Source organism: Carlito syrichta, unplaced genomic scaffold (assembly GCF_000164805.1).
Source record: "Carlito syrichta isolate Samal-C Ts95f unplaced genomic scaffold, Tarsius_syrichta-2.0.1 Scaffold10796, whole genome shotgun sequence".
In the NCBI taxonomy this organism is placed as follows: Eukaryota; Metazoa; Chordata; class Mammalia; order Primates; family Tarsiidae; genus Carlito; species Carlito syrichta.
In genome coordinates, this window is record NW_006954892.1 from 297,755 (window position 1) to 310,488 (window position 12,734).

At 37.6% G+C, this 12,734-nt stretch overlaps 1 pseudogene; it reads right to left on the bottom strand.

Moving 5' to 3' along the window:
• Positions 1-1,822: 1,822 nt before the first annotated feature.
• LOC103256019 lies at positions 1,823-2,131 on the bottom strand (annotated as a pseudogene).
• Positions 2,132-12,734: the final 10,603 nt, after the last annotated feature.

Consider the following 12,734-nt stretch of genomic DNA (forward strand, 5'->3'; position numbering starts at 1 on the left):
AAAGGTAGCCAACATAATGGAATCTGAATGAGCATTCCTGGAAATTTGACCCTGATACCTTCTAGTTAAACTCCTATGACTCTCTAAGTCTAGTTCTCTCTTTTAAAATCAAGATAATATATCCACTTGCAAAGTATCTACAAGCATCAAGTACTGTAATGTGTTTAAAATGTCTACAGCCATGCCTACATTAAATAAATAAAATATATTCAGTTAACCTTATTAATAATATTCAATTAATGTAGTGGCTGGCCATTAAATAAATGTTCAATAAATGGAAATTACTGCTGCCATTATTAAATATTCCAAGTATTATAGTACAGAAGAGACAAATATATTGCCCATATGAGACAAAGGTCCCTGTTCACACGTGGCTAGCACTCTTATGGAAAGATGTATTAGGTCATGTAAGGTTGGTCCAAAATTTTGCAAATTAAGAAACTGAGAATCAGGCATGGTGCTCACGCCTGTAATCCCAGCATTTTGGGAGGCAGAGGTGAGAGGATTGCCTGAACCCAGGGCGCAAGACCAGCCTTTGGCAACTTGGCGAGGCCTCGTTTCTACAATAAATCAAAAAATTACCCAGGATTTGTGGCGCGTGCATGTAGTTTCATCTGCTTGGAAGGCTGAGGTGAAAGGATCGTCTAAGCCAAGCAGGTTGAGGCCTAGTAGCCCTGAGGGTGCCACTGCACTCTAGCCTGGGCAACAGAGTGAGACTTCAACTCAAAAGGGAAAAAGAAAGAAAGAGAGAGAGAGAGAGAGAGAGGAGGGAGAGAGGGAAGAGAGGGAGAGAGAAATTAATTAATTCAGGTAGAGTGTATTTCACAAACTTTGCTCTAAAACACACTGACTTTCTGAGAATAAGCTTGTTCTAGAATTCAAGATTGTTTTATTGAAATGCAGTTCTACCTAAGAATGACCAATGTACAGGTACCAAATTGGAAATAGTTTCAACCTTTGGCAAATACCACCAACAAAGAACGTGTTAGCTATGACCCTGTGGAGTAATGACCTTTGCCTGTGGTTTGGACAGGGGAGGATCTCCTTGTACTATGTAGAGTTTACTGATGGGTCATGATAACCTTATTTCTGTTCCAAGAGAAACTCTTCTAAACTGTGTTTTAGCCATTCTACTTTTCCTTCCCACAAATTTTACCCTGCAGTACAGAAAATGTTACTGTATAAGTCCTATATACATGTAAATTAGCTGTAAATGTTCTAAAACACTGCTTATAACTGTTTTATTATATATTACAAGCCCAGCATTTAAATGAGATGTACAATAGCATTAAGTAAATACTAAATATGAATGTCTCTTATCTTTATCAATAAATGTATTTTGGTTTTTTTTCTTTTCTTTTCTTCTTCTTCTTCTTTTTTTTTTTTTTTTGAGTAGGACTCTCACTCTGTTGCCCAGGCTGGAGTGCAGTGGCATGCTCACGGCCACTACAGTCTCAGCCCACTGGGCTCAGGTGATTCTTCCCTCTCAGACTCCCAAGTAACTGGAACTACAGGTGCACACCACCATGCTTGGCTAATATTTTTATTTATTAGAGAGACGAGATCTTGCCAAGTTGCCCAGGTTGGTCTTGAACCCCTGGACTCGGACAATCCTCTCACCTCCGCCTTCCAAAGTGCTGGGATTACAGGTGTGAGCCACTGAGCCCAACATTAAGCCTCTATTTTAATAGACTAAGGGAAACTATCACAAAAATCTATAATATATCTCATTCCCCATTCAAATTGTAATTCACTGTGTTATTTTGAATGTCACTTTATCTTCATGCCTTATCATTCTTTTTTGTTTTTCAAGTCAAAAAAGCTTTTATTATAATTCACATATTTTATAGAAAAATAAATTTAACAAAGGCATCAGGATTTTACTAAAAAAACACACATTCATACACCTTGCTCCACCTCCACCTGGGATCAGGGTCTCCCGACATCAGGCACAGCAGCTGCACTTGTCCGAGGACTCTTTGCAGACACAGCCCTGGGCTCACTTGGCACAGACCACGGGGCAGCGGGAGCAGCAGTTCTTCTTGCAAGATGGGCATTTGCACTCTTTGCACTTGCAGGAGCCAGCACAGGCACAGGAATCACCAGCGGCGCAGGAGTAGTTGGAGTCCATGTCGAGCCCGGGCGAGGCGGCAGTTACAGGTGACATGAGAAAATCAGCTGGCTGGAGGGAAGCTGGTCGCCTTATCATTCTTTTTGGTAAACATGTAAATGCAGTTCTAGTATAAATAGGCTGAACCTATTTCTGAAGAGTATATCTTAAAAATAATCAATAAGCATTGATTATGTGTGCCATCTCAGAAGAACTGGGAAGCGTTTTGCCATCACCTGCCACTGATATTAAGGCAAGCAGAAGACCTTAATTCTAGGAGTGCACTTAATTCACTTCATCTATTAATGCCCAAGGGCTGTTCGAGACACTTCAAGTTAAAAAAGATGAATGATACTTGATTATCAAAGAACTCTTGAGTGTTTATGTGTAGGAGACAGACATAACTACAGGTCATTATAATACAAGAGTGACTGTGTCCTTCTAGCCACATAGATGAGTGTCCACTTAAAATGAACCTCATAGCCGGGCTCGGTGGTTCAGCCTGTAATCCTGCACTTTGGGAGGCTGGGGTGAGTGGATTGCCTGAGCCCACGGGTTCAAGACCCGCCTGGGCAACTTGGCGAGACCTCATCTCCACAATAAATCAAAAATTAGCCAGGCGTGGTCGCGCACGCCTGTAGTTCCAGCTACTTGGAAGGCTGAGGCGGAAGGATCACGGGAGCCCAGCAGGTCAAGGCCCAGTCACCGCACTCCAGTCTCGGTGACAGAGTGAGACTCCAACTCAAAAAAAAAAAAAAAAAAAATGAAACTTATAGGCTCCAGGATGACACCTTTTATCACTCTTATTGTAGACACTAATGAATGAAGTTTTCTACCCATTTTTACACATTTTAGAAATGAAGATTCATTTAAATTTTTAATTATTCAAATTTAAGTATATATTCTCTTTTCAGATTTTCTTACCCTTATCTATAATATCATATTATCAGTTATTCCAACATTCACGCTACTACTGTAAGAGAAGAAGCAAAAATAATAAAATTATAACTACTTGGACTTAATATTAACTTTCCTGAAAAACTCTGATGATACTTTATAACATGCTCAGATTTCACACTATGTCCTTTGCTATTATAATTTTAAAAACTGAATATGTAGAAAATTTTTTGTAATCCTGTTTTAGATATGTGTTTGCTTTGTAATTTTGGACACCTTGAGCTTCAGTGCCACTGTTGTAAAATGAAAAAGGAGAGTGACTTTTCAGCTGAAATTCTACAATTCTAGAATTCACAAAAGAAAAAGAAAAAAGCCTCCTCCTTCCAACTCTAAGGCTCTCTTCAATTACTATAAGGAAGTTGTCCCCAACAGTGGGTAATAGGAAGTGACAAACCTTTGTGCCTAGAACAATTGACTTACTTCTGATGATTTTCTTAAAGTGTTTCTCAAGTAGAAAAACATAAAGGAAAAATAACTTCTGAATATTGCTCGCTGGATGCTGTCCTCAAATAACTACCTAATTATATCTCTGAGAATTAAAAACAAATGATACCAGCAAAGTAGTTATAATAGTCAGGATGAAAGTTTCTCTCAAAATCCTTGATTAAAAAGGCTAGACATCAAGAAATTTAATCTAGATTTAAAAGCATCTTGTGATGGCCAGTGTTATGTGTCAACTTGTCTAGACTACAGCATTCAGTTATTCAGTTAAACACTGATCTACATGTTACTGTGAAGATCTTTTGTATATGTGACTACCCTCTACAATTAGTTTGTCTTAAGTAAAGAAGATTATTCTCAATAAACTGGGTGGGCCTAGTCTAATCAGATGAAAAGCCTGAAGAGCAAAACTGAGGTTTTCCTGAGGAAGAAAAAATTCTTCTGTGGACTGCAGCATCAGCTGCTGCCTGAAAGATTCCAGTTGGTTGGCCTGACCCTTTGAGTTTCAGATTTACTTATCCAAACCTCACAGTCTCATAAGCCAATTGTTTGAAATAAGTCAGTCTGTCTCTCTCTCTCTCTCTCTCAGATAGATAGATAGATAGATAGATAGATAGATAGATAGATAGATAGATAGAGATATAGATTTATATAATGTCTGTGTGTGTGCTTCTGTTTCTCTGGTAGAATCTGATATAAGACCCTAGTAAGTATATATTTGATATCTATCATATATCTGTATGTGTGTGTGTTTGTGTATTTGAACATGTCTGAAAGTCTGTTGCTTATGGAAGTATTTTTTCAAGCTTTATCTTGTGAGCTTAAACAGTCAATTTAGGACAAAAGCTAACATGTCTGTAATACTTAACATATATCAGGCATATTTTATGCCTATCAATTTATTTAATCCTCACTTCTGCTCTAGGAGAATGACCCAATTATGGTCTCCTTTGTAACTGGGGAACCCGAGGCAGAGAGAAATTAAGTGACCTTCCCAGGGCTATGTGACTGATAAGGGGTAAAATCAAGATTCAAACCCAGGAAGCATGACTGCAGAACTAGAACCCTAACCACTCAAGTATACTACCTCTTGGGACCAATTCTGACCTTCTCCCAGAGTGCAAAATAGCACAATAGTGTTAAGAAGTCTAGAATGGTCAACTGGTGACAAACCTGAGTTTTAAACTCTCTGATCAATCTAGCTACTCCCAAACTCCCCAAACAGAGATTCTCCAATCTCTGAGAGGGACAGCACAAGCAAAGTAGGTAAAAAGAACCACTATGAACAGGGACACTTCAAAAGCCATTGCTGATTGAAGCACTTCTCTTTTTATTGCTCATTATTTTTCTTAGTATTAGAGAGCAAACCCAGAGCAGCTGGGGTCTTCAGGAATGTTCAGCCTGCAGAAAAGCAACAAAATCACTACTATATTGGAAGAGATCACCATCACTGAACAGATTTGAGAGTTTTTATTATCCACAACTTCTCCCCAGAAGTTGAAAGAAGGAGAATTCTTAACTCTCACAATTGAATATCATTTTTGAAAAGTGTGGCCAAGATGTCAGTTGTGGTTGGGGTCACCTTGTCCCTTAAAATCCTGATGAGATTAATGGGCCACGGCTCACATCTCATAAGCAGTCCTGTGCCCTACCTCAGGACTTCTCAGGTGGTTTCTGCCCTTACACCCACCTACGTGGTGAGTTCTGCTTCCTTCCATGAACTAGATTACTGCACGGATTGTCACACAATTCTGCCTATGCCTTTTTTTTTTTTAAACACATCAACCCAAACAGGCATTTCAATCCCCTTCCATAATTTTCACGCAACTTAATGTATGTTTACTTGTCTTTTCTGGCAAGAAAAACTGTACATGACTGGAAAAGGGGCAAAAGAGATTATTGCATGTCCTTCCAGAGGAGAACTGGGCAGGGTCTAGTGAGCCCTCTCGGAATTACCTGATTTTATACAAGTGTGCGCCTTTGATTATCTTTTCATTAACTAGGCCGTTTTATAACTCTGTAGGGATTGAAGAACATTGGAAGTAATAGAAGATTTTCATCCCAAACAACACAAATGCATTCCAGTATAGACATAATTCATTTTTGCCTTATAGAAAAGATTGATTCCATACATAAAATGTTACTGTTTGATAAGAAATTAACCAGTTTTGCATCTATTAGCAAATTCATTTAAATATTCCTGATTTCCTATTTATAGCTGTCCTTCAAATTCTCCTTTGGGCTGGCCTTAATATCACACAATTTCCTGCACCAATTAATGAGTTGAATAAAATCTTTGACATCTGTTCATTTTATATTTGCATGAAAGCCATATTGTTAACTTTTGAAAATTACACCGTAACATTTGGGAAGGAGGATATTTATATTGAATACTAAGGATCATAAAAATTAAAAAAAAAAAAAAAAAAAGGACTTTTCTCTATTTTCAGCATCTTAGGCTCCAAACTCCAACCAGGTTGTTAGGCTTTACATTCTTCTGTTTGTTCTACTCATCCCCACCACTATGCAAAGTATTTTTCTATGTATCTCTTACCCTACTCCCATTAGCAAAAAGACAAATAATTCTTTCCCAAGATAAAGATCTTTCCTTCCTAAGAACAGTTGTGCCAACTTTGTTCATCTTGGAAAATATCTTGGTAGGCAAGACTGGAGAACATTGAGAAGAAAAATAAACCAGTGTGCCAACTTGTTTCCATCAATGACAAATCTGAGGCCTAGAAATCATTTGCTCACGTATATCCACTATCTAGTTAATTTGTTATTAGAGAAAATATGTCTTTTACTACAATATAAAAAATTATTTTAGACTTTAAAGAATTCAAATCAAGCATTATAATTAAACTATTTCAGTCTCATTAAAACTTTTATATTAGGATGGGAGGAAAAGTTTTAATCAACAAAGCACAAATTAAATACTATGCCATGTAGTAATATTTCATCCAACTATAACTTGGTTCTTTAGAATTGAGCAGTTATTTTCCTAGGGAAGAAAATGTTATAAATGTTAGTAGATTAGATATATAATTTAAACACTAAATTTACCAAAAACAATTGTGTAAAACACTATGTTATGAGATTATTTTGAGGGGAGAAAGATATCTAAATGGCAAGAAGCTTTAAAAATGTGTCTTAAATGCAGTTTCTCTAGGGAAAATAATAGGCTTATTTTCAGTTAGATGGAAAAAGTAAACAGTTGTAGTGACTTAGAAACTTCTAGAAACTTTCAAAGGTTTTCTCGGTGGCTCAGCCTGTAATCCCACGCCTTTCGGAGGCCGAGGTGAGTGGATTGCCTGAGCCCGCGGGTTCGAAACCCGCCTGGGCAGGCGAGACCTCATCTCTACAATAAATCAAAAAATTAGCCGGGCGTGGTAGTGCGTGCCTGTAATTCGGGCTACTCAGAAGGCTGAGGCAGAAGGATCGCCGGAGCCCAGCAGGTCGAGGCTGCGGTGGCCAGGAGCGGCCACTGCACTCCAGTCTGGGCAACAGAGTGAGACTCCAACTCAAAAAATAAAAAATAAAATTAAAAAATAAATGAAACAAATATCTGGAATTTGCATAATAATAATAATTGGAACAAAAAGCTAATAATAATAGCTAATATTTGTTCATCCAATTTTACAAATATTTGCATGTTTTGCCCTCTTTTTTCAGTCTTTAGTGAGGCTGTTTTTGGTCAAGAGTATCGAAAGTCATTTCCAGTACCTCCTACCCTATTCCTGCTTTATTTTTCCCTTTTTGCCATTATCATTATTACATACACAATACATTTCACTTTCTAATTTTGTATTCTATTTCTTCCCTTAGAATGTGCTCTCCAAGAAAGCAATAATTCTTGTCTCTTTGTTGACTGCTATATCCACATCGCCTGAAACAATGCCTAGCACGTTGACAGTCTCCCAGAAATTTTTGTTAATAAAATGAACATTGAACCAGCAATGTCAGAATATAATTTTTAAACAGATATGTAAATTATATGAAAATTAACCAAGAGATAGGCCACAAAATTAGCTTCAAGGAATTTCAAAGATATCAAGCACATGCTATTTTCTGACCATGGTGGAATTAAGTTAGAATTACTTACAAAAAGTTAACTAGAAAACACACACACATGCACACACAGAGTTATAAGCAGGGGCTAGGCCTTCTTTCTAGAGAGTCAGCTGGCTCATGAGGCGGCCCACAGTGGAAGAGCCAGCAGAATCAAGGCCCTACCTCACTTCTCCCTCTCCTGCCAGTAATCCTTCAATGACTGAACAAAATAGGAGCCAATGGAAGCCCAGGAAAGCCATTGAAGTGGTCCATGCAAGTAAGTCTGCCACTGGGTGGGAATAGTGGAGAGATAGCTGCAGTGACAATGGAAGCCATCCAGCACAAAATGGCATCTACAAAAACAACAAAATGTAAACAAGCACACTAGCACTTGCTGATAAACAGTTGAGAACATTCTCTCTAAACCAGGTACAAAACAAAGTGATGGCTGTCATCGCTTTTATTTGAAAATGTGTTTGAGCTCTTTATCAGGATATTACAATAAGGAAATGAAAAAAAAAATCAAAAAGGAAGAAAAACAATGGCATTATTTATAGATGATTATCATAGTCTCAGTGTAAAACTCAAATGATTTACAGATGAAATAATAGAACTGAAAAAGAAGTCTAGAAAAGTAATATAAATAAAATGAATATTTTAAAATATATTGCATTTCTCACAACAAATTTCAATAGCAACACATATATTGTACCCATAAATAAATCCAACAAGATGGAAAGATATCTATGGAGAAAATCATAAGACATATTAATAGGCATTAAATTTAGAACTAAGTAAAATGGAAAGGTAGACCAATTTCCCGAGTAGGAAAACCTTCTATTCTAAAGAAATAACTTCTTCCCAAACTGATCTAGAGGTTCAATGCAATTTCTATTAGAATCTCCAAAGGTTATTCTGGGAAAATTGTCCAACTCATATCTAAAATGTATATAGAAGAGTTTCAGACCAAGATCAAGACATTACTCATGAAGAAAAGTAAGTTGAAGAAACTTGCCCTACCAGATATCAAGACTTTGTATAAAGCTGCAAAATTACGGCAGGGTGGTATTGGCACAGGGATAAACAAAAGGACCAATGGAACAGAACAGAGAGCCAAGAAACAGACATAACAGATAATATAATAAAATTGGTAGTACAGGTATGGAAAAAAAGCACTGCAGGAAATGGTCCCATTTCCAGATGGAAAAATGAAATTGGGCTCCAACTTGACACACTATGAAAAATCAATTTCAGATTGATTAAAGATTTGTCAAAAGGCAGGATATACACATTTAAGAGACTACAGTTAACCCTTGAGATACACAGGTGTCAGCAGTGTGCGTCCACTTATACATGGTCTTTCTTCTGCCTCTGCTACCCCTGAGACAGCAAGACTTAAACCTTCCTCTCCCTCTTCCTCCTCAGCTTACTCAACCGAAAGATAATGAGGATGAAGATCATTCTGATGATACACTACCACTTAACAAATAGCAAATATATTAGATCCTTCTTATGATTTTCTTAATAGCATGTTCTTTTCTCTAGCTTACTTTATTGTGAGAATACAGTACATAATGCATATAACATACAAAATAGGTGTGAATCAACTGTTTATGTTACTAGCGAGGCTCCAGCCCACAGGAAGCTGTCTCTAGTTAAGTTTTGGAAGAGTCCAAAGCTATACACAGACTCTTGAGTGTGTGGGAATCATTGTCCCAATCCTTGCACCATCCAAAGGTCAACTATATTTGAGAAAGTCTTCATAACCTCAGAGTAGAAAGGAATTTCAAGCAAAACCCAAAAATCAACTTTAAAGAAGACTGAAAAATTAAAATTAAAAATATTTGTTAATCAAATGACACCACTAAAAAAGTGAAAAACAAATCACAAATTAAACAGATAAGAAGAATTGATATGCAGGATACATGAGTATAAAGTATAATCAATAAAATAAGAAAAAGATGGACAAACTGAAAAATAGCCAAAGCACTGAAAGAAGCACAAAAAAAAAGAACACATGAAAAAATACTCAACCTTAAAGAAATTATACCACAATGAAATATAAGTTCACACCTATAAAACTGGCAAAAATTAGAGGTTGATTAAATCAAGTATTAATAAGTAAGAGAAACAGCTGGCAACTGCCATTCATTGCTGGTTAGAAAATAAATTTGAGAAACAGCTTGACATTATCTAACAAAATTAAACATGTGCATATATGAGCACACTGTCACAATACTTCCATATGTAGTACATGCCCTAGACTGTACATGAGCTGTGACCTACTCATTTAAACATTAAGAAGAATCAAGTAGAAATATCAGAATGAGCCGGGCTCGGTGGCTCAGCCTGTAATCCCGCGTTTTGGGAGGCTGAGGTGAGTGGATTGCCTGAGCCCGTGGGTTTGAGTCCTGCTCGGGCAAATTGGCAAGACCTCATCTCTATAATAAATAAAAAATTAACTGGGCATGGTAGCATGTGCCTGTAGTTCCAGCTACTTGGAAGGTTGAGGCAGAAGGATCGCCAGATCCCAGCAGGTCAAGGCTACGATGGCCAGGAGCATGCTACTACACCAGTCTGGGTGACAGAGTAAGACTCCAACTCAAAAAAAAAAAAAAGAATATATGTATATGCATTGCAACCAGTAGGAGTATGATTTTGTAAAAATTTTTTCACACAAAAATTAAACTGTGTGTACATATGTGTACTAACAGAATTGTGACAATAAAAATATAAAATGTCTGACAATTAAGTTTGCAAACTTGCCACCATGCACTTACGCTGGCAGCACTGTAGAAACAACTTGGTAAGGTTTCATAACCTTGGAGTATCAGTGTCTCACAACCATATTCATGTCGGCATGTGGCAGTGTCTTGCTGAGCGGTGTTCATTATTGTGTGTTTTTGTGTGCCATCACGAGAATGTCAGAGTTTGAATTAGAGCAACGACAAACGTTAGGTTTCTTGTAAAACTTGGCAAGAGTGGAAGTGAAACATGTTAGTCCAAGTTTATGGGAATAATGCCATGAAGAAAACGGCAGTGTACAAGTGGATTAAATGTTTTTCTGAGGGGAAAGCATCACTGATGAAAAGAGATCAGGATGACCAGTAATGAGCAGAACTGATGAAAACATTGCAAAAATTCATCTAATTGTGTGTCAAAATCCTTGGCTGACTGGGAGAAGCATGGCAGACCAAATAAACATCAACAGAGAAACAGGACAATCTTAACTGAAAATCTTGGTATGGAAAGGTGTGTGCAAAAATGATCATGAAAGAAGTCACCAATGAACAAAAGTAAAGGAGAGTTGAAGTTTGCCAAGACCTTTTGGAGAAGTAAGATGATGTTTTGGGCCATGTTATCACATGATGAAACATGTACCAAGACGACCCTGAAACAAAGGGTCAAAGTGTACAATGGAAGTCGGCCGATTTTCCACAACCAAAATAGTTCTCTCAGTCCAAATCAAGAGTCCAAATGATGTTGCTAACTTTTTTGATATCAGAGTGATTGCTCATTATGAATTTGTACCAACTGGACAAACAGCAAAGTTTACTATTTGGAAGCACTGAAAATGCTGTATGAAAAAGTTAGACAAAAACGACATGAACTCTCACCAACAACTCGTGGCTCTTGCATCACCACCATGCGCCAGCTCACACAGCACCATCTGTGAGGGAGTTTTTAGCCAGTAAACAAATAAACGTATTGGAACACCCTCCCTACTCACCTGATCTGTCACCCAGTGACATTTTTCTTTACCCAAAGATAAAGGAAATATTGAAAGGAAGATATTTTGATGACGTTCAGGACATCAAGGGTAATACAGTGACAGCTCTGATGGCCATTCAAGAAAAAGAGCTCCAAAATTGCTTGGACGGGTGGATGAGGCACTGGCCTCAGTGCATAGCTTCCAAAGGGAGTACTTCAAAGGTGACTGTAGTGACATTCAGCAGTGAGGTATGTATTAATGGCACTTTTTCTTTTTTACATTTTTGTATCTTAAACAGAAAAATATGAAAAAAAATGAGATAAAATAAAATATATGGGGTACAATTCAGAATCAGGTCTACAAATGTTCATTGCACAGGTGAAGTTTGGGCCTCCCTTTGGTCCCCACTTTTGGTTTGACTTCAGATACCCTTATTGATGAGGTGTGCCCCTTCCACCCCGCCCACCAGCAGTGTCCCACTACTGCCAACCCCCTTTTTTTTAAACAAGGAATTCAAACATGCCGAAAGAAAAACAAACTAACAGGCTCATGAAAAGAAAAAGAGAAGCATCCCCATTAAAAAGTGGGCAAAAGTCATGAATAGACACTTCTCAAAAGAAGACACATGAGCACATGAACAGACACATGAAAGAATGCTCAGCCCCACTAATCATCAGAGAAATACAAATAGCACTTTTTCTAGGATGAGTTTGCGAACTCAATGGTCAGGCCTGGTATTTTACTTGTGTATCTCAGACAAAAAAGTTTAATCTCACTGCCTACAAAGAGTCTTACATATGTGCACCAAAAGGGAAGCAATGTTTATCACAGCACTACATGTTTGGTCATGATAGCAAAAACATGGAAGCCACACAAATATCGGTTACCAGCATAAAATGGGCTAAATAAATTGTGGCATATTTAGGCTGTGTCATATAGTTCCTCAGTAAAAATGAATTACCTGTTGCAAACATTAACATGGATGAATCTAAAAAACTGAATGCTAGGCAAAAAAATAAGCAAGCCCCCCACAAGCAGGCATACTGTTTGATTCCACTCATATATAATTCAAAAACAGGAAAAGTAAATGTATGATTTAGGAACGCTACCTAGGGAGAAAAACTATAAAGAAAACCATGGAAGGTGTTAATATGTAGTCCAGTATGGTGGTAACCTGGCAGTGGGGGCTGGGGCAGGAGGAGATGCAGTCAAGGTGGAACCTGAGGGGTCTTCTAAGGAACCTGAGTTCTAATTCTAACTTGAGTGGTGAGTACATACGTGTCCACTTTATGATGATACTTGAGTACATACATGGTATGTACACCTGTACAAGAATGATAGATGTCACAATTAAAATGTAGAGTAAACGTTACCTCTTGCTATTTTATCTAGTTCTTTATTTCAATAAAAGTCTAGAGTTAGAAGAAAACTTAGTACAGCGGTCAATGCATAGAACGTTTAAGT